Here is a 23,864-nt window from a genome sequence, read left to right as displayed (position 1 = left end):
ATGCGTCTTGAAATACTCCACTCTCCTCCCTATCTTCTTGTTCATTACGAAACCTACTCCTGCCTGCCCATTATTTGACCATGAGTTAATTACTCACTGTTCCTTTTTATTAATATTTAACCTGTTAATCCAAAATGGAGGTAGTGAAAAATACTGTTTTTATTTATTTATTTATTTTTTTTAATTATTAGATTATTTTTGATATTTTAGCCACAAAATTTTTATTATGAATTATATACTTAGTACCTGTTGTATTTTTAAAATACACATATATCTGAATTGAGATTTTTACATTTGTTGTTTTATATCAACTGGAAAACTAATAAAAAAAAATATATATATATTTAATTATAAATACCTCAACAAACTGAAAATATCCCTTATAACCTGATCCGTTCATGTATACATAAAATTATCAGAAATAGCACCCTAAAAATGAACAATATTGGAAATAAGAATAAAAGTTTTAGAAATGTTTTACAAAGATAACATAAGTAGCGTAAAAGTGCAGTTCTGCTCCACGCTATTAGCATTTTATTTCAAGTTTATGCTATTTAAATTTTAATAATAATAAATAAGAAAGAAAGAAATAGAGAAAAAAGTATAATAAATGTAGTAGAACGGAAATAATAAAAACTGAATTAAGATGTAATATACAAAACAAAATTTGGCATTGTGATTAGCTATGAATTTATTTTTGTGATTATCTATGTATTTATTATATAATAAATACAGCAACATTAGAAAGAAATAATTAAAAATATTTGCACATGTTTTGTAAAGTAATAAGAGTTAAAAAAAAAAAGACAAACATAAAAATTATTTAAAATAAAAACAATAATAAATCTCATACTTTCAAAATATATCGGAATTCTTTTGAACAATCTTTTTGTAAAATTAGTTTGTAAAGAAATCTTTTGAAGGAAAGATTTTTCAGATAGTTTGGCAAATTATTAAAGATTACAACGGAAGCATTATAAGCTTCTCTTTTTTGTAAATCCATCTGGTTTAGTAAAGATGGATATTGTTATTTTTTTACGAATAAGCAATTATTTTTATTAGCAAAGATTGCATATTCATAAATATAAACACAAGGATAAGTTAACAAATTTAATTTTCTAAATATAAAATCCACGATTCATTTTGTATCCGAGTTTTACTAAAGCTTTTAGCGTTATCATATTTCTTCACCACCGATCGATGGAATTTTGATTTAACCGTAAAAGAAAGCTTTATACTGTTCGGTCTTCTATTTTTTTTTATAACTATAACGCCTGTAAATCATTTGATCTAAATAAAAAAATGACAGCGACTTTCTTAAACTGTAACGATGTGCGTTATAAAAGATTACTTGCGGCCAATTACGTATCGTAACTCTCGGTGTATTGGGGTTTGATTCTGTATTCGGCAAACGAGTAGGGAACTAGAAAATCACGTGTTACTCTTCTGGAAACCGCGGTATTAAATATTATTTTAGAGAATACTTAAGTTTTTCTTCAAGTAAAATTTTTTAAATCGTGTCACCTTCTACCGTTTGATTATAGAACATAACAGACTAAACTTTCTTGGATTTTAAGATACCCTGGCAAAAATGCCCAAAATATTATTGAAACTTTTCAAGCGAGTCTTTTAAAAAGTAACATTTTATTAATAAATAAAGATTTGACGGCACAAAAACACCGAACGGTTGTTCTCGAGAAAAAATAAAAACCAGAAAGCCATCACGGTAAAATTAGCCTAATTTGATAGTCGACGGTACACAAGGGACTATTTTCATTAGCAACATGCCCGATTTCCTTAAACTATTACCATCGATGTACCCCCGTTATGAGTCGGTCGGATAGGTATCGATCGGTTTACAAATTTTAACCTCTCGCAGCAGGTAGAATTTGAACTGGCAACTCTCATATTACAAAACTAATTATAAATAAACCTTCATTCCGATCGGAGCACAATAATTCGTTATATATATCGTCTACAAAATGTAACTCCCGGTAACGAAAGGATTCCAACGCGGGGTCATACATCTAAATCGGTTCGGTCGTTGAGCCGCAACAGTGGAACATACATTCATACAAACATACACCCTAAATACATTACACTCTTTCTTGTGTATTATAATAATCGAGAACGAGATAAACCTGAAATTTAAAAAGCGTATAATGCAGTTTGTTAAATATAACAAAATCTTGATGCGTTAAATTTAGAAGGGGAAGGGGATAAAGAAATGAGAATCGTGTCTTTCCGATAATAATTAGCAATAATGTAGTTGAAATAACGAAATCCACGAATTGTTTCTGGGATAGTAGATGTTTAGCAGAAAATGTACTTATTTCGCCAAACGGTTTTGTAAAAGTACACAGAAGGTAAACTTTTACTTGGAAGACGAGAATTTAGAAGGTTTGTATGACAATACAATGTAAATATTTAAGGGTTTTACCACGAGCGAAATAAATTAAAAACGCATAAACATCTTTAAAGTAAATAAAAATTAATGCTAAAATAAATAACTTGAATAAATAAAACGGTTAATAATTGCATTTATCGACACAAAAAGAAGCAAAAGGTAAATTCATTTAAGATAGAACATTTTTCAATTATTTGTTTGTAAACTCGTAAATAATGTTACACAAGGTCTTCACGTGACTGCTGATAACACCGCACTAATATTTTACAGTAATCACAATTACAAACCGATACCGATTGAAACGTTGTCTCCTGTCTGTTTTCAAATCTACATTCAAGCCGCTAATAATTTACATGATGTATGTTGTCCATATAATATGTCGACTATACAACTTCAAACTTTATCACGATTACAACCCCTCGGCATTTAAACGTCTGCTTGTTCATTGTGAATTAAATCCGTTTGGAAGTAAAGTAATCGCATCTTAACTTTGAAAGCCACAAAAAAATTTGGAAAAATATCAATACTGTTTATTAAACTAGTTTAAATTTTATTACGCTGTCATTTTAAATTACTCCTCACAACTCCAAATCGCTAAGAATTTTTACATTATTCGCTTTCATATTTATCTATATTATCGATTGAAAATTACATATACAACTTTATTCAACATATTTATCCTTGACGCAGGTAGCGAAAGAAACCTTGAGCGCTAATTTTTTTTTTTTTTGCTTTGTGTTTCTGAAACATAGTTTGCCGATTTTAAAAATAATACTTGAAGCAAATCCGTTGGAAATTGGGCAAAATATGATGAGAAACTCGTGTCATAAATCACAGATTAGTAATATATCTTAGTATAAATGAAAGAAGATTCAGAAAACTACGTTTTATAAATATTCCCGCCACCCAAAAGGCTATTCATATTCACAAAAAAAAACATGCGTTACATGTTTACCGATATCGTTTGTCGGAAAATATATTTATAGACATCAAGTAAAAGTGACGTATTTATGACTTTTTTGTTGTGTGCAGCATATGTTTTTCGGTATGTTGCTAGTAAGAGCTATTTAATAAATCCCTAACCCTCATAGTAATTATAATGCACAAGTCACACACACACACACACACACACACACACACACACACACACACACACACACACACACACACACACACACACACACACACACATATATATATATATATATATATATATATATATACACACACACACACACACACACACACACACACACACACACACACACACAAGCAGATTTCTGAGAGAAAAATGGTCATATTCGTTCTAGTCTAAATAAAACATTTTACATCGTTCAAATTGTGTGTAATAAAACCGATTCCTTTGTGAATATAAAACAGAATAACCGACAAAGATATATAAAATGATTTTGTAACAGCGTTTTAAAACTGACACCGTACATATCCAGTTTAATGGCTGCATGATCAGAAAAGGTTAAAAACAATAATTATCTAAATAAAAATACAAGATTTTTGTATCGTGATATATAATCTAAAATACATAAAAATACTAAAACATAAAAAATAAAACATAAGTACTTATTTACCGGTTTGCAACCGGCATCCATAATCTGCATTTAAAAAATATAGTACAACAATAATAGTTTAGTTATAATATTAGGAGAGCGGATATTTATTTAAAGGACTAAAAAACAAATACCATAAAATTTTTAACATTTACTTTCTGTTATTAATCTGTCGTACAAGTATTAAAAAACTTTTTTGATAAGGTATATATCTGTGCAAATGTTCTTGACGTGGAAAGAACTAATATACTTAATTAATTTTAATATAAAACATATTTTTACAGCGATTGTAAATCGTCCGGTAATTAATGCTCGCATTGACAAATAGCTAAATCAATATATAAAATGAAAAAATATATATATTTTAGAGAAAAAAAATAAAGAAATGATTACGTAGTTTTTTTTAAATAATTCAAATGGGAGTGGAAATATCTTTGAAGGAAAATTTTAGATAGAAATGGTATAAATAATATTTATTACAAAGAATATGACCTGTACATAGTAAAGTACATTAGCAAAGATATAAAACAGCTGCAAACTAGTGTAATACAAAAAAACCGTTAAAAAAAGAAGTGAAACCGAACTGATCTAAGACAAAGCATTCGACATAAATGCAATAATAAATCATCTCTTATTTGTAGTTAAAATGACAACTGTCCAAAAAAATTATCTTTTAAAAAAAAGAAGGATTGAAATTCCGTATCTCTTGTGTAATACGTTTTAATATATATGTATGTATGTATGTAAGTATATATATATATATACATATATATATATATATACATACATATATATCTGTGTAGAGAGAAAGGAACAGTGATTGAGCGAGTAGAAACGATTTATTATGAGTTACTAACAAATCTGTTCACTTCTTTAACCCTCTTGGTTTTTTGTATATGTGATCTAATTGTGCGCCATTATGTCTCAATACATACACACGTACGCGTAGAAGCAAAGCAAAAAATGTTAAGACTGTAGAGCTAAAGGAAAGACCTATTTTAATACTAGATTATCTATACGAATATTGTGTTATAAATGTTCTAGATTAAATATTTACAAATTTTTTGTATTTCCAAGCGTACGACGTCGAAGGGACACGATGGTTTTTAAAATATTAAAAGCGGGTAATTTTTATTAATTTACTATTATTATTTGTAATTAATAATTTTTATTACATTTGATGGAGGAAATAGAAACGGATAAAAACGCGTACTGCCGGGTTCATTGTGTACTCGATCGTTTGTCATTTTATTCAAACTAAAAAGCTTAATAAATTTTTTAATAGGTAAAGATGTTAAATTTTTTTTATTTTGTAAAATAAAAATTTAGATTTTCCAAATTTAATTAATGTAAGTTTACCCGTTTCTGAGAAATAATTTTTTTTGTTGAAAATCACAAAGTAGCGTCCAGAAGGAAAACAAAATAATTAACCTCGGTTCTACATATATTGACATCTTTTCGTTTGTTCCCGATAACCAGTCATTACGAAATTTTATCTGTAGTTTTGTTATGAAACCTGGAAGGTTACCAACCGCAGTTTAAATAATCAATCTCACTACTATGTAAATCATAAAACAAATAGCTTATAAATAAAAATCGATAACTTCCTTTAACAAAATTTAATGCGTTGTTTATATTAATATCGACTTCTTCAGACAGTAATTATGTGATTTACTAAATTTAATTCGTTATCTATAAAATATCAATTTGTATTAGCATCATAATATACGTAAAAGTAAATTAATTTGATAATAAAATTATAGGAAATGACGACCGTTACAAATTTACGACTGTAGCACTCTTTATATCTTTAGTTTCTGAACTAAGAATTTACATAAGGGTAAGCCATAATCGTCATCTGCTTAGATTCGACATTCAATTTGGTATTAATATTTTCGTAACGCCAAAGTCACAGATAGAAAGAAGAATTTCTAGGGGTGTTACGATTTATGATCGCAAACAACGTGAATCTACGCAAGAACGTTCTCAAAGACTTGAAGAACAACGCATACGCTTGGCTCAAAATCAAATTCAAACTTTGAGAAATACGATAAGTTTCAAATCGGTTTTTGATTACTAAGCTGAAGTTGACTACCTAAATTTTGAAGATATTCAAACAGACAAGTAAAAACGGAACGCTTAAACTCTTTGACTTTGCTACGCGGGGAGCAAAATAATTCTCGAATAACTTCAACTTCGTTGTGATTTCATCAAATATTTGAATTTGGGAATTTGAATCTTATCTAAACGTTTTACTTTATCAGGAAATTGTGAATAACGATAAATCTTGAGATCAACAACCCACACATAATTACTAAAAAACTATTCCTAATTTTTGAAGTTCAAATAAAATTTAAATACGATGAATTTTTTAAGGAAACAGTATTACTTATAAAATATTCTGACGACGTAGAGACTTCCGTGAAAGAACTAACGTCGAAGAAAAAAAAAGTAAATTTTAGTGCTTTTAACTCAGGAGTCGAGAAATACGATTAAAAAAAAAAATACGTGATGGTGTCATTTTTACTAGTAGAGCAGTACTTTCTTTCTGTTGTAGATTTAACGATAAGTAAAATAAAAGTGCTGCAACTACTTACAAAGCCCGACCGATTAAATCTACTTCACATGTAAAGCTACTGAAATAATATTAGATTTCAGATATATATTTGAGTCAAGCCAATATTTTCCTTTAATATATATCTCAGTTCGGTTAAAAATATTGCCAATTTTAAAGTTATTTTTGCTGTTGATTAGCAGAAACGGAATTCAGTAACTTTTCTAGGTAATTAAATTAAGAGTTTACTTTGTTTTTCTTTATAGAAAAGATCCTAAAATTAAAAGAAGAATTTTACTATTCTATTTAAAAATTAATAAGATGACATGGGAAATTTGTTACAAGGAAAAACCTAGCTTATAATTACCAAACTCTTTTTTCTTATCAAAATGAAATTTTATAATAGTCATTTACTCTTAATCTCTAAGTAAAAACAGTTTTACAAATGCAATTTTATGAAAAAATTAAATTCATACGCGGGAAAGCATACATAAAATTTTCAAAACGCAAAGAATCAGATTATAAAACATAGGTTAAATATATCGCCAGCCTCCTTGGTGCGAGTGGTAGCGTCTCGGCCTTCCACCCGGAGGTCCTGGGTTCGAATCCCGGTCAGGCATGGCATATTTCACACACGCTACAAAGCATTCATGTCATCCTCTGCGAATAAAAAATGGTTAACTGAGGTCCCGGAAGTTAAGAAATTATAGTTTACTAGATGAAAATTCTAATTTTTTCCTAGATTGTCTGCTGAGTTTTCCTAAAATGCAGAAAATAAAAGGTATGTTTTCTTTCAGAATAATTTTAAATCCATTTTTTATGGTTTATTTCAAAAGTTGTCTCAAATTAAACAAATGAAAAATTGACCCCGCAGATCAGTGGATTTATAAGTCTTCTACTTAATTTATAGATCGTAGTTTTTTATCTTTAACTTTTCAAACTGTTATAACAGATAGTGAACCGCCAACAGAAACAAAATGATCTCGTCTCTTGTATCGGTATACTTTTTTATGTTTTGTGTTTATTTATAATATTACATAATTCTATGTGTATTGTATGTGTAGGTGTCTATGACAGCAAGTCTTAAGATTTTGTTTAGTAGTTTACGACTGTTTTTGTTATATTTTTTATGCGGTGAGAAAATATTGAAGGGGCGTAAATAAATTTTCTTTTAGATAGACCAAAATATTGTAATTTTAACTACATCTTATGTTACCTTAAGTCACGGTTGAAACTACTCAATTTTGAACATTTTTACTACCGATTCGTTAAATCTTGAATATTATTTTTATTATTACCTCTTATTTCAGAAAATAAACAAGTAGCATTGACCTGAGCCGTGCGATAGTTTGTAGTTATCGTTACAAAAATTACTTAACGAGATATTATTTCACTTTGATATTTCTCAGTCATATAAACGCCTATTAAAATCATCCACACTCTGATATTTCGGTAAGAATAAATTTCAATCTAATTGTAGCGCTGAAACTATCAATTTTGTTTTTATATAAATAACCTTTTCGCTATCTTCTAATTAAGACAAACTGGAAAAACCGAATTAGTGCGAAACATACGATATCATTCTAACTTCATAGCAGAGTTAATTCTCGAATTTTCATCATTGTGTACCGCTAAAATTAAAAAAATATATATTAATATGTTGTTTTGACCAAATTTTATTTAAGGATTCTATTACATTTCATTTCATTTCTTTTTAACGGTTTTTACACAAAAGTTAGTTAGCTAACGGTCGGCGGTGACAATTTACTTGATTTTTCACACGACGTATTAACGTCTCCTCTGTTTTTCGTCGAACTTTCTACGGGATGACATCGTCGTTGTAGATATAACGTAAACATTACTAGGAATTAAGGTAAAATTAACGTATAAAAACACCAGCACGTGGTTGTTAGCAGTTTGCAATGTTTATTCTAAATTAAAAATACCGTACTAATTCTGAAACTTATTTAAAAATGTATTCTTTAAAATAACTAGGCTCGGTTATTTTATGTAACGATGTAATTTTCTTGCGATTTAATTCTATTTGCCGCTTACAAAATAATATATTCTTGGATGAAGCCGTGCTTTCCCGGCGACATATTTGTTTTAATTAAATTTTTGTAACGCGTCATTTAACGTATTACATGTTCAATCTTATTCAATCTACCTACATGTTGTACATTTTTTCATTTATTTTTCATAAAATTCTGACTGCATAAAATGTGCGATTTGAATGAAATTTGCTATCGACTAGTGGCACGATGTAAGATTATAAAATAGCGTACAATTTATCGCTATTAATAATCGGTTAAATTTGACAGATAATTTGAACGTTTTGTAGCTTAAAAGAAAAGCCTAGGCAGCACTGATAACACATCAGTGCTGCCTATGACCAGGTACAACACGTACCGGGTCATAAAATTGTTAGTCGGACTGGCTTTGTTTGGCCTAATTTTTCTCAACGCAAGTGTACCCTATCGGGTAATGATTAACGCATTATCCTGGGAAAAAGCGTGCAAAAATTGAATTATAATATAAGAAATTTTATTATAATTTGTCCACCCGTAATTTTATAGCAGGTCAGGTTTCATTAATTCCAGGCATCAATACGTGCAGTGTTAATTGTCTGAGCGGTATTTATTTTGCCGATATTACATTACCGTTATCGTTACATAAGAAATTTGGTATTTCTTCGTTTCTTCACCTCGTAAAAGTTTGCAAGTTTTTCAGCCGGAAGAAACTGAGAATATCACGAAATATTGACTAACCAGGTCGGAGAAATATCCCTATTTATATATTTCAACCCCCCGTTTTGGGGAGGAGAAACAAAAAGTACTAGAAATTTATACGTTTAACAGCGAAGAAGAAATTTTTGGAACAAATGTTTCCTTCACTTGTTAAATATAATGTTTTACACCGATCGTATTTACTCGTAAATAATGTTTTGAAATATTTTTTTATGAGCGGAATAGAAACAACGGAGATATAAATGTACATAGGCAAAATTTAAGAACAACCGATAACTTCTTGTTGTAATCGACAACGGAATCTTAGAGAAGGTTTTGCTGTTACCTAGCCCCAAATTATTTAATTAATTAACAAATTTTATTAAAAAAAAAAAAATCAAAAGATTCTTAAGTAAATTAAAGATGTTACTTGTAAAGGAGTTATTTAAAGATGCACGAACGGGGAGAAAATGTTTTTGAAGTAATTCAGTAAATAATATTTATTGGTGATTAAGTGGTTTTTTCTGATGAATAAAACGGTTACAGCGGTTATTATTGATGTATATCAATAGATTTTTATTTACTTACGATGAATTTTTTGTCGGCCTAATTTAATTTTTATTAATCGACACAAAGATTAGACGCGTAATAACTTCTTGCCGGTATCCCTTTTGAATAATAACTTAAAATTATATTACGCTGGAAAGAATCTTTGTTAAATTTATGAATAATAATTAAATTTTTCTCCCTTTGTAAAGCTGTAAGGACAAAAGAAATCGCGGAAGAAATTAATAGACGTTGAATAGTTTTATACAAACTACTTTGTATTTTTTGTTGTATCATCCGAATACATATTTAAATCAAATATATACTGAAAAAGGATATATAATTTTATAACCGAGAAGAGATCTTTACAGTCACCACGGTTTTATTGCATTTGATTATTTTCAATTGCGATTACAGTAAATACAGAATATTTTAGATTTTTAAATAGTTTTATAATCTATACAGTATTTCTTGTGACAATGAACACATTTAAAACATACGAGGCAAAAGAAGCATCATTCAGAATCACTTTTTCTGATAGTAATGATGTTCACTACATCCGCGATCGTAGTGAGAACGGAGAGAATATGCGATTAGGAGAGCTGAATATCACCTGCGTTTTAGTTCAACGCAGATATACAGCACTGTATTCAGCTTAACGAAGGAATCGTTCATTCCTGACGTTTCCTAGATAAACCCGGTATGTTTTGTTTGTTGTTCTTGAGAATGGATTTAAATTTATCGGTTGCGGCTTGTGAACGGTATGAGGCTCTTTTAATACTTTCCATTATGACAAATATAAAGGCGGCTTTCGATGTTACAATCGGGTAGGAAAAACCGACAGAATGAGGAGGAAGAAAAATTAAGTACGTTAAATTTGTATCGCAAGATAAATTCACTTTCTTTGAAAACCGCAATGTAACAAAAAAAACTATTTCTCGTTTGACGGCTTATCGATGCTTACCTCCTAGACGTAATCCGCTACTTAATGACTTCTCCCACCACGCAGTTATTTGAGGGAAGTATGTTCGGTTATAATTTGTGAACGGTCGCAAACGATCGGAAGAATTAGTAAAGCGGTGGAGATTTACGAAGCGAAAGTAGGGAAAAGGAAGTACAATTGAGGTCGTATTATTAAAGGAAGCCGGGTGTTCGGTGGAATAAAGCGTGACGCCAAAAAAAGTTTTTTAGTTCCTGTCCAGATTCGAGGCCGCGAGACTTTGTCGCCTACAATAAAGATATGCATTTTGCCAGGTACAACCGACATAAGGGACTGCTGACAGACGTACAACTGTCTTCAGTTTGAAGGTTTTAATCGTGCGACTGTTAATCGGTTATAATTTCGTCGATACAGACGCGCGCACGCGACACATTGAACGGTTCTGGCGTGAAATTAAGGGGAAAATACCTAGATTTGGAAACACGAAACACCACCTGATCGGACAGTTGGCGGAGTTTATGTTTAAGCGGTAGTATTCGGTCTAAAAAGAACGCGTACATCATACGCTTCGCGCTATAGGTATGTTTACAGCGGCGAATCATCGGATATAGAATCTGTTACCGATTTTGACGACTTTTAACATAAGTAACCTATACGTTATATATAATACCTATAATATATATTCTTGCGCGCCCAGTTAAGGATTAAAAGAAATTCGATTATATGTATAATGTCCCGCCAGATATAGGTATTGCAAATGGAACAACTATTCAAGGCAGATGAGATGAATCTACGACGGGTGAATGCTGCTGGATCATAAAAAGAGAAGACTACACCGAACACAAAAAAATAAGAAAAAAGAAATTAAGATAAGCGTAAACATCTGGAAATAAAGGTATTAATTGTAATTATTATTTTTTTTATTCTATTATTTAAGAAAATTCTCAATATTTTAAAGGGTCATAACTAAACATCGGTTTTTCTGAATGAAAAACCGGTTTCATTTTAAGATTCAGCATAACAATACCTTCTCATTCATATACTTTTATCTCGGTTCCAAATTATTGTTTTTTTTTTTTTGTCGACCTGTACTATTAATAGATAATATTATTTCTATAGTATATCAGATTATAACTATAATCTGTCTTAATCATTATTATTATTATTATACGATTATAAACAGTATAAAACATTTATAGTACGAAAGACAACAATCAGAACTGTTTTCTCTGAATGTAATGATTTTTAATATTCGGGTAACATTTGCGGGGAATAGAGTGATAGCGATGAACCGTACTGGTCAGTAGGGTTCATTAACAGCTGTAATTCAGTGTATCGAATCGATAACCGATGTTATAAGTATCTTCTTCCGAGTACAGGAGATAATAGGAAACCGCTTCGTTTCTCAACTTTCTCAGTAAATCCGATGACACGAATGATTTCTATCTTCGATAACGGTAATGGAACTGAAAAATGCTGGCGGTCTTTCTCGGATCCAAGCGGCTACAGCCTCCTTCAACTGTTCGTCGGTGGTGAAATGATTACCTCTGAGATCCCTCTTGAGATGAGGGAAGAAGTGAAAATCTCACCGAGACAAATCCGGCGAGTATGGCGGATGCGGAACGGGCTCAAACTTCAGCTTGCGGAGAGCCATCAGAGCCGTCGTGCACAGATTTTACGGTAACCCAGTCGCTCGATAATATGACCTACTCGTTCTTTAGATACGCTTAACTGAATAGCGATGCGTTGCCGGGCGATTCGCCGGTCGCTTTGAAGCAAATCGTTCACCCGCTTTCGATGTTTCTCGTCGGTCACAGAAATCGGTGGTCCGCTGCAAGTTACGTCCTCAAATTTCGATTTTGCCAGCTTTCCATTCGCGAAATTACAACGCCCACCTATTCCCATTACTCCTGTCGACAGTTTCGCTACCGTAAATCTCTTTTAAACGATGAAAAATATTCGTCGGATTCACACGTTCTGTTGTTAAAAATTCCATCGATACGCGCTGTTTTAAACAGAGGTTATTGATGTTCGCCGTACTCGATCCGTTTTAACTGCTACTGAAAACAAACGGTTAAAGGATTTCAACGCATTATCGCAAGTTTGTAAGGGAGATTTTAGCTATCGTGTGCCGCCTGGCAATACTTGATAATACCTTTTGTCTCCGTGTAACACACCGGTGTGAAAAATTTATCGACCGAGCCTCGTAAATAAGAAACAGGATAAAAATTTAATTTTTCATTTATCGTAGTATATTCGTAGAATTTAATTATTTTTCCTTTGTTCTCTGTCATACCAAAAAGACGCGTCCTGGTAAAATTAAAATCTGATAAACACATTCTTTCCTTTTATTAAAAAAAAAGTTTTTAAAATTTGATCGCTCCAATATCGTCCCCGAGGTATTTTTTTTTCTACTTGCAATATATCTACGCTTAGGAAGACATTAAAAAATCGTTAAAATATGCGATAAATAAAAAGATACGTTTTTTTTGTTATCGGGAAGGGAAGAATATAGGAACAAATTTCTTTAAGATAAGCACGTACCGCATATACTGATTTAGGCGGGATTACGTTTGCAAATTTTGAGAAAATTTCCCTCAAAGAAACAATCATTTTCATCCTCTGGAGATGCCCAAACCTTTACCGACAAATTGCCTTTTGTGTTTCTATTCTAAATATCATCAAAATCGGTATATCCGGTTCAAAATTATTAAGCTTAAAACACGCCGACACACGTAGGGGAATATAGATACGTGTGAAAAATACACACGTACGTATAAACATTACCCCTTGCCTCTTTTATTTTTTGGGGACCCTAGGTCATGACGCATCGAGAAATAAAAAAAAAACCATACCCCATTTTTTTGACATCACCATCGCGTGAATTAAATTTCCACTTACCGACGATTTAAAAAGTGTAAATCCTAGTACTTTTGGAGCTGCTACTCCACCTTCAGAGATTTTCTAAAAGATGTTAAAATTTAAACTCAAATCTATAATCGTTTTTAATTAAACGCTTATGTTCATAGTAGTCGCAAACATCTTACAAACATGAAGTTACTGTCTTAATGACGTACGAATTAATTTTATTCTTGTCGACCGACTATTATGAACATAACGGTTTAATTTAAAAACGATTATCGATTTGAATCTAAATTAACATCTTTTAGAAAATCCCTGAAGATGGAGTAACAGCTCCGAAAGTACTAGGATTTACACTTTTTAAATTGTCGGTAAGTGGAAATTTAATTTAAACAATGCTATTAATACAGACGGTACCAAACGCTATCGAAATCTGTAAAATAATTTATATACAGAGTGATTCAGGAGGATAGGGCGATACTTTGACAGCTCATTCTAGAGGCTAAAAATAAGAAAAAAGTACATATAAATATAGGTCCGAAAACGCTTCGTTAGCGAGTTGTACAGGATGAAAGATTTCACCCGAGTTTCAATTCCTGCGGGTAAATTAAGGCTTTCTGAAATTCTGGGAAGGTCAATTAAGGGGGCAAATTCAATTGCTTCTTACGGTTTTTGAGCTGGGAAATCGAAAAAAAAATAGGTCCCAGAACTGTATCTCTCTTAGTTTCTAATATATCCCGTGTAAAACGCCAAAAATAGGGTCAAAAAACATATTTTTCTACGTTTGACGTACAATAACGTTGTTAAATTGGCGATAAATCGTACGTTTTTTAAACGTAAATTGTAGAGAATTTAATTATAAGAAGATCGATGTAAATAATGTCAAAAAAAAACAAATAAAATTTTAAACATATCGACTCTATGAACAACAAAACCGACGAAAACTTAAAAGAAAATTTTACAAAAAAAAGAAAAAATGAAATTCAACTTTACCAACGATTCGTCCGCTTTCTCTTTTCTAGTACTTTCAGCCATTCGACCATCCTCAGGAAAAGTTTTTCTTCAATTTGAGATCATGTAGAATGTAAATTTATAAAATGTTAATATCACAACCGGACATCATAGTATAAAGTTAGTCATGTTAAGACGTCATCTGCATAAAAACTGCGACTTTCTTGCGCAACAGACATAACTGACTTTATACTATGACCACCCGTTGTGATTATAACATTTTATAAATTTACATTCTACATGATCTCAAATTGAAATTCCTGAGGATGGTCGAACGACCGAAAGTGCTAAAAACAGAGAGCTCGGACAAATTGCTGGTAAGGGTAATTTCATTTTATTTAAATATAAATAATATTATTTTAAAAAATTGATATAACAATTGTTTTTTGCAGAATATTTTGAATTAATTTTAAACGACTATTACACGTTTGCCACTCTATAAGTCAAAAATAAACGAAAAGCTTTTTGTTTTTATTTTACCTAAATACCTACTGTCGTATAAATTACGAATAGGTACCGGTAACGTATACCGGTCACGGGTTATAAGATATTTTATTACACGGTATCTATTGTATATGATAAGTGGTATTTTAGATATAAATAATGATTTTGATAAGATTTTTTGTTCGATTACTCTGTGTTTATCGTTACTTTTGCTTTCGGCTCAAGTATTTTACTTTTGAGATCAGACTTGATGCGTATTAATAGAAATTATTTATCGCGTCTACATTTTTAGATTAAAACGTATGTACCACTGTACTGTATCTGTTCAAGCGAATTTAAATAAATAAATACATTTTTCACAGGCTTTAAAAAAACGTGTTGCGGACACGAGTTTCTATGAATATTTTAGATCATGTCCTTCAATTCTTTCCGTTTCTACATGACACCCCTAACACTCACTCGCTCAGTCCCTTTATTAATTGGCCGGTCATTTTATTAATGCGTTGCGATTAATAACAAAAATTTAGAAATTCGAAAATTATAAAAGGTGCTGAACAAATGTTGAAATATTTAGTAAATTTGAATAAATAGATGAAAAATAATATTAAAGTCGAGAGCAAAAAATAGATTTCAATAAAGATCCCTACTATCGAAATTATCGCGTCGATTCAACTTAAAATCTACGCGACTGCAGTTAAATTTAGTCAAAATTTAAATAAAAATTGTAATTTTTTAATATTTTAAAGAGCAATTCTGATAAAATATTTTAATTTTGAATATTTCCTTACGCAACAGTTAATTTCTTGAGATCATGTAGAATCAATTAAACACACTTTCAAAGTAGCTAAGTTTTTGTATTTATACAAAATATTCGTAAAACGCAAGATAAATTAACTACAAATAACTGGAAAGTAATGCATTTTTCATCGAAATAACACAATATGTTTTGCTGCATGTATTTTTTATTTAATAAATAAGTTTTACAACAAAAAGAGGAATGTCTAACGCTTTAATCGATCAGAATCGCACCGTGAAATAATTTCAATGATTTCTCGAGAAAATGAGGTTATGAATACAATAAAGCAATCGGATGTCTTTAACTAACTCAATTTCCAAAGTGTTAACGAATATTGAATACTAATAGGTTTTGTTCAGAGATAAATTTAACATTTTGTTTTTAAATCGGCAAATCTTTAAGTTTCGTAACCGCCTATTTTTTTTTGTCTCTTAAAAAAATAAACCTCCAATATGAATCATGAGACCTTGCCGTTGGTGAGGGGGCTTGAGTGCTCAGGGATACAGAGTAGCTGGACCGAAGGTGCAACCATATCGGAGAGGTATCTGTTGAGAGCCAGACTAAGGAATGATTCCTGAAAGAGGGCAGCAGCGCTTTCAGTAGTTGTTAGGGGCGGGAGTCACAATGACTTAAACGGCCGTATCAACATCACTCAGTCCTCTGAGTACTGCGCAGCTGAAAGCAATGGAAAACTACAGCTGCTTTTTTTCCAAGAAAATGTGGCTCTCTGCATTTTCACATAGCAATAATGGAGGCGCCTTCCTTGGTATAATATTCCGGAGGTAAAATAGTCCCCCGTTCGGATCTCCGGGTGGGGACTACTAAGGAAGGGGTCACCAGAAAATTAAAAAATAACATTCTACGAGTCGGAGCGTGGAATGTTAGAAGCTTGAAAAAGGTTGGTAGGCTAGAAAATTTAAAAAGGGAAATGGGTAGGACAAATGTGGATATAGTAGGAATTAGTGAGGTTCGGTGGGAAGAGGAAGGCGACTTTTGGTCAGGTGATTTTAGAGTAATTAACTCAGCGTCAAATAATGGGCAGGCAGGAGTAGGTTTTGTGATGAACAATAAGATAGGGAGGAGAGTGGAGTATTTCAAAACGCATAGCGATAGAATCATTGTAATAAGGATAAAATCAAAACCTAAACCGACAACGATTGTTAACGTCTATATGCCTACAAGCACCCATGATGATGATGACGTAGAATGTGTATACGAAGAGATTGATGAAGCAATTAAACACGTAAAAGGAGATGAAAATTTAATAATAGTTGGAGATTGGAATGCAAGCATTGGAAAAGGCAAGGAAGGAAATATAGTGGGTGAATACGGGCTGGGCAGAAGGAATGAAAGAGGGGACCGACTTATAGAGTTTTGCACGAAGTATAATTTAGTAATTGCCAACACCCGATTTAAAAATCATAATAGCAGAATATACACTTGGAAAAAGCCAGGCGATACTGCAAGGTATCAGATAGATTATATCATGGTTAAGCAAAGATTTAGAAATCAACTCGTTGACTGCAAAACTTACCCTGGAGCAGACATTGATAGCGACCATAATTTGGTGATAAAAATAACTTTTTTTTGATATATTTAAAAATGTATTTTTTAAATGTAATTAATAATTTTTTCACAAAAAAAACAAAAGGATTGATTTCAAACAGACATTCGATTTGGTTTGATTTAATTCTTATTTTCAATTAGAATCGCATTATCTAAGTGAATTTCAATGGTTTTCCGAGAAAAAGAAATTACGATTGTAAAAAAGTAATCGGGTTTATTTAACTATGTTACTTTCCAACCTGTTAACTACCATCTGTGATCGGAATTAATTAACTTTTAATTATTTTATAGTCTAGGAACTCTTTATAACCGTATTTAAAAATATATATAGTATCATATCATTAGTAAATATCCTCGATGAATCGGGAGCTAAATTAGACGGTTCTGAAACTTCTTTAATATTTATTTCAAAAATAAAACGTTAAATTTTTCAACGAACAAAACTTATTTATATTTCATTTATTCTGTAGTAAAAAGATTACGTACATATGACAATCTGCCATCGTTTAAAACACACACACACACACAAGATTTTATTAACCTCCCCTAAGAGACTATTGAGTGCGATATTAAACTCGAAAATCGTCTTTTTTCCTTTCCTTATTTATACAAAATAAACAAACTACGTATCACTGTATTTAATAAATCATTGTCTACTCAAATATTCCATTTTAACTAATACGATTGTTAAATTTTAAAATAAAATTTAATTACATGTCGCTTAAATAACTTTCAATATAATTTGTGGATTAAATTGTTTCATTCATTGACAGCCAAAAATTAGTTAAAAACGACGAAATGTATTTTAAAAGTACTAAATAAAATAAAATTAGGTTTTTCATGTATAATAAAGTGAATTAATAAATAAATCTACGGGTGTATATACGCGCTTACACATTCATTCGATTTGGGTATTGTAGACGGTCCGAACCGTGAAATATGGAGGTCGGCTAGATGTTATAACTTTGAAATTTAGAAATAATACTAATCATTCATTACCTCCTTGCATACCGTTCGTTTCTATAATCTGCATCATAAAAGATGCGGTTCTGTTATTTTTATTTTTGAGAAGATGACTATTATAAATTTCCTAGATCCTAACCGACTATCGAATCTGGAACTTTTAGTCTAGCAGGTAAAATGACCTCTCTAACAGCATGGAGGTCATGCATGTTACATCTAAAAAAGATTAATACTATTTTTTTTTTTTTTAATTCCTAATTTGATATTTAAAAAATATAGTAACACTTAATAACAAAATTGTATGTGCGCGCGCGTAGGGTCCGTATTTACATGTACTATATATTGAGCTTGATTACGTATATTAACCGATTATTATATGTATTTAAATAATATACTGAATACGCTGATTACAAATAATCATATAAACGAAATTTGATACTGTTTTAAAAACGCCACTACAGATCGCAAAGAAAGGAATATTATTTACTTAATATTAAAAATAACGGTAAATAAATATTATTTACTGTATGATATGACAACATTAATCATATTAACGTTGTCAAATTATATTAGATTAATGAGTTATCAGAAAGAAAATATTACTGTCAGTTTTGTTAATTTCACTACATAGCTTTATACATTGGAAGCAGCTAATAATATAAAGCGGTATAATTTTTCATCGATGTAACACATATTTTGACACTGTTGCCAAGTTGTTTTGACGATTGTGGCGCGAACGAGGGAATACACTTTAGCAGTTACGTTATCCATTCTCTATATAAAATCACAACTACACAAAGTTACGACAATTTTAATTTTTTCCCACTATATCGTTGTTTCAGAACGATATCACGTTGTCACGTGATAATAAAACGTTGTCACGTTTTTATTTTATACTGTTAGATATTTTTTTTTTACTATTATTTCCTTATTAATCTGCATTAATTAGTTTTAATGTTCAAGTTAATAGTTTTTATATTAAAATACTTTTAAACTATTATCGATATAATATATTTAAAAATGTATTTTTTAAATGTATAATTAATAATTTTTTCACAAAAAAAAACAAAAGGATTTGTAACTGACAGTTCGATTTGGTTCGCTTTAATTAAAAAAAATCTTAACTAGAATTCTACACAGAAGAATTGAGAGGAGAGTGGAAAGAAGTGTTAGGAGAAGACCGATTTGGTTTCAAGAAAAGTATAGGGACAAGGGAAGCGATTTTAGGGCTCAGATTAATAGTAGAAGGAAGATTTAAAAAAAACAAATCGACATACTTGGCATTCGATAACGTAGACTGGAATAAAATGTTCAGCATTTTAAAAAAAATAGGGTTCAAATACAGAGATAGAAGAACAATTGCTAACATGTACAGGAACCAAACAGCAACAATAACAATTGAAGAACATAAGAAAGAAGCCCTAATAAGAAAGGGAGTCCGACAAGGATGTTCCCTATCCCCGTTTCTTTTTATTGGAACTAGCAGTTAATGATGTTAAAGAACAATTTAGATTCGGAGTAACAGTACAAGGTGAAAAGATAAAGATGCTACGATACAGGGAAAAATCGGAAAAGTAATACAATCAAAATAGGGAAGAAGGGGAAAACGGGAAAGGGGAAATAGGAAGAGGGAGAGAGATAATGGAAAGAAAAACAAGGAAAAGGAAAATGGAACGTGGTATAATTAAAATTGGGAAGGGAAAAGTTAAAGTGAGAAAGGATATATATAATATATATATATATATATATATATATATATATATATATATATATATATTTATACTGAAATCTAGCGTAGTGAAGAAATTGCCGCGTCTGCTAGTTAAAATTAATAAATTATTTAAAATAGATAAAGAATATTTGTTTTAATAATGCGTGAGATGAAGAAAAAAAACTGTTCTTTGCTGGCGTTCGTTGTTTTGTAAACATTCCTCACTCCACCGACTACAGACAGAGTCTAGTTGACACAGTCTAGACCTTGACAGAGTCTAGTGCTTTTATAAATCTCTTACGAAATAGCAGGATTGAATGTTATCTTATAAAACAATTAAATAAAGTCAAACATTTTTGGATTAAATTGTTTTATTCATTGAGAGCCAAGTATTAATTAAAACGACGAAATATATTTTTAAATATCTAAATAAAATAAAATTAGGATTTACATGTATAATAAAGTGAATTAATAAATATATCTACGGGTGTATGTACGCGCTACAAACTTAATATTTTTTTTTTTAATTCCTGATTTGATATTTAAAAAATATAGTAACACTTAATAACAAAATTGTATGTGCGCGCGCGTGCGGGTCCGTATTTACATGTACTATATCTTGAGCTTGATTTCGTATATAAAATAATTATTATATGTAATTAAATAATAAGTAAAAATCTCGTTATAACCCCTTTGTGTACGGTTGGCTGTTGTAGTAATACAATGTATGTCCATTTACAGTTTAAGGGAAAATTTATTCTCTTTAATAATTTATCTAATTATAAATCGGTCAAGATCGATAGTAAATTTGAAAAACAATTAAATATTAGACGACGTGAAAGAAACAGTTTGCGAACCGAATTTTAGATGTAATAATTTTTCAAAATTATAAATTTTGTCGTTTAAAATAGTCTATCGATGACGTCATTCCGGAGTGGGGAGACGATGAGAAGCATTATGTGTGTTGTAACTAAAGAAATTCATCGAGATGTTTTGTCTTGTAGTTAGTTTTTGGCGGGAATTATCGGTAGAGAGATGACTGAATACGCAGTACAATTAGTGCCTAGAGTGACCGCTGTTACCTAAGCTAATCTACGTCATCCAATTTACACCTTTTTACTGAGATATTTCTTATTACTGATTAAGGTGAGTTGTATTTATTTTTTTTAATATTATTACAATTTTTGAAACAATAATTGGCAGTGGTTTTATTCTGTGTATATATTATTCAAATTATTTATTAGATTAAAAATGTTAGAAACCAATTCACTCTCGTCTATTTTTACAAAATAAATTAATAAATTTAATAATAATAAATAAATAAATTTGTTGCATTTATCTCTTAATAATTTATAGTTCTAAATAGCGATTAAACAATATCGAAAAACTAAACACAAGTTATATGTTAGGTTATTTGGCCATTAGTTAACAACGGAGTAAAATACATTCTATATCGTATTTAACTAAACTGATATAAGGAATGGGTATTTCGTGAGTGTTATATTAGATATATTAAGTTTGAGCACGCATATATTTTTGCTTTAATAAATTTGTAAAAATATCTATAGAAATTTATCGGCGTAGTTTTTATTTAACATATATATTTAATAATATAAGTAAGAAAGGAAAAAAACATCGGTCGTGGGTTTGTAGAAGGCAACCAATATTTTATAATATGAATTCGACACCCGGTAAGGACTCGGTATAATCATATATCTTAATAATTATGCCTACATAATATTTTAAGCAGAAATTATTCGTAAACAGTACAACAACATATATACGACAAATAGTTCATTACAAATTTTTATATTTAACATTTCCCGTGGTTTAATTTACATTTTTTTAAGATAAATTGAAAAAACATCACAAAATTGTTGAAAATGTTTAGTCGATCGTTCTTTTAGAGGAAAACTATTTTTAAAAAAGATTAACGACCTTCCTTAGATCTATCGGTTGGTAAATTAACCGACTTATACCGATAATCCTGGGATCGAATCTCGGCATCGTTCGGCATTCCTTATCGGTTATACTTCATCTAATTCATTACGTACAATAATAAACGACGCGAAATAAAGAAATTACAAAAAACTATGTGAGAGTGATTGACGGGGGGGAGGGAGAGAGAGAGAGAGAGAGAGAAAACGGAGAGAGTGTGTGAAGGGGGGAGAGAGAGAGAGAATAAAAACATAAAAATATATTTTTATTATCTAGTAAAATTTGTTATAGCAAAGGTTTTCATATAACAGATTTTGAGTGAGAAAAAAAATTATATTTATATAGAAAAGTATATTTCAATATTTATATACAATTAAAATTAAAAATTGTGCGCGCGTGTGTGAGTATACAAATAAATAAATAATGTAATATATTATATTATTTATAAGAGAGAATAATATTTACTGAAACTGAAAATTACCTAAAAATTATTTAAGAATCGTTCGCTTCGGTTATGTACAGAGACTCAATAGGGAGCTTTTGTATTCTAACATTTAATGACCGACAGACGCTGTTGCCATTTAACCTGACTTTTTCTTCTCCCTTGCCCTGTTACCCGCCAAATTTGGCATCGTCCGCTGCATTGCGTTTGACTTATTTACTTACATAGAATAAATCGGTTCCAACTAACCGGTAAGAAGATAGAAAAAAAAAAACAATTTTTAATTTTTACGGTAAAATTTTTTTATTTATTTTTTTAAATTTATTAACGAATCAATATATTATAATTTTACTTTTTATTTTATATTTTATTTATATATATATATATATAAAAAAAATTCCTAAAATATTTGAAATCGATGTTATATTCTCCATTTGACAATACAGTTTTGTTCTATTAATGAACTTATGATATTTTTCGTTTTAATTACTAGTGTTAAAAACTAAAAAAATCATACTTAATAACTTTTTTGTTTATTTTATTTTTTTTTATGTTGTTATAATACAGTTAGTAAAATAATGACTGATTTTATACATCCGACCTCACATATTTTATTTATCCGTAAAATTTACATAAATTATTGCTTGTTTCAAGTACTTGAATTATTAGAGATATTTTCTTGCAAAAAATTGGGAAAATAATTTTGATTCTAATTAAATATAATCTGAAATAAATGTTTATTAAAACGTCGATTATTCGGACCTCGATATCTCAAACATTTTGCGACTTAAAAGCGATGACAAATCTAAGAGAAAAATAGTTTTTTAAATACCGAAAAAAATATCGTTTGTTGAACCAAGATTCAAATTTAAGCAAGTGTGTATTTATAACAAAGGTATTCGTTATGTAATGCGCTAGCATTTCACTTTATTACTTTTACCAGAACTTTCCATTGACGCTACTACTCTTTCCGTCGTGCGAGTTTCCTCAGCTTCATTCAGGAAATATTATTATTCCGTTTTATATTTTCGCTAGGTAAAGATTCACATTTTTCATCATCTTTTAGTCATCTACTAGTTATTAAATCGTAACAAATAAAGCTAATTAACCAACCCGTTAAATTAAATAGTAATCGATTCCTCGACTGTTCCATTTTTTCTGAATTTACATCCTCGGGCAGTTCCTTCGAAAAAATAAAGATTATAGGAAAGTAATTAGGAAGTCGTAAAATTTTTATGCATTTTACTAAAAATGTATTAAAGTTTCAAAATTAATGATCGTCTCCACAATTTTATGGGGCCTTGTGCGTATAATTTTTTTGGCATCTTATAAAATTATGTTTTATACGCTTTTTATTATTCTTATTATTTTGAATTTAAATACAAATTGTACT

At 30.3% G+C, this 23,864-nt stretch overlaps 1 long non-coding RNA gene across 1 annotated transcript in view; it reads left to right on the top strand.

Annotated features, from left to right (window-relative positions):
* Positions 1-21,113: 21,113 nt before the first annotated feature.
* The window catches only part of LOC142332218 (uncharacterized), an 87,243-nt gene continuing 84,492 nt past the window's right edge, over positions 21,114-23,864 (top strand). The window contains exon 1 of the long non-coding RNA XR_012758223.1: positions 21,114-21,237. This is a non-coding gene — a long non-coding RNA (uncharacterized LOC142332218). The remainder of the gene's footprint in view (positions 21,238-23,864) is intronic.

The sequence above is a fragment of the Lycorma delicatula genome, chromosome 11 (genome assembly GCF_047948215.1).
Source record: "Lycorma delicatula isolate Av1 chromosome 11, ASM4794821v1, whole genome shotgun sequence".
NCBI lineage: Eukaryota > Metazoa > Arthropoda > Insecta > Hemiptera > Fulgoridae > Lycorma > Lycorma delicatula.
This window is presented reverse-complemented; position numbering and strand designations above follow the sequence as displayed.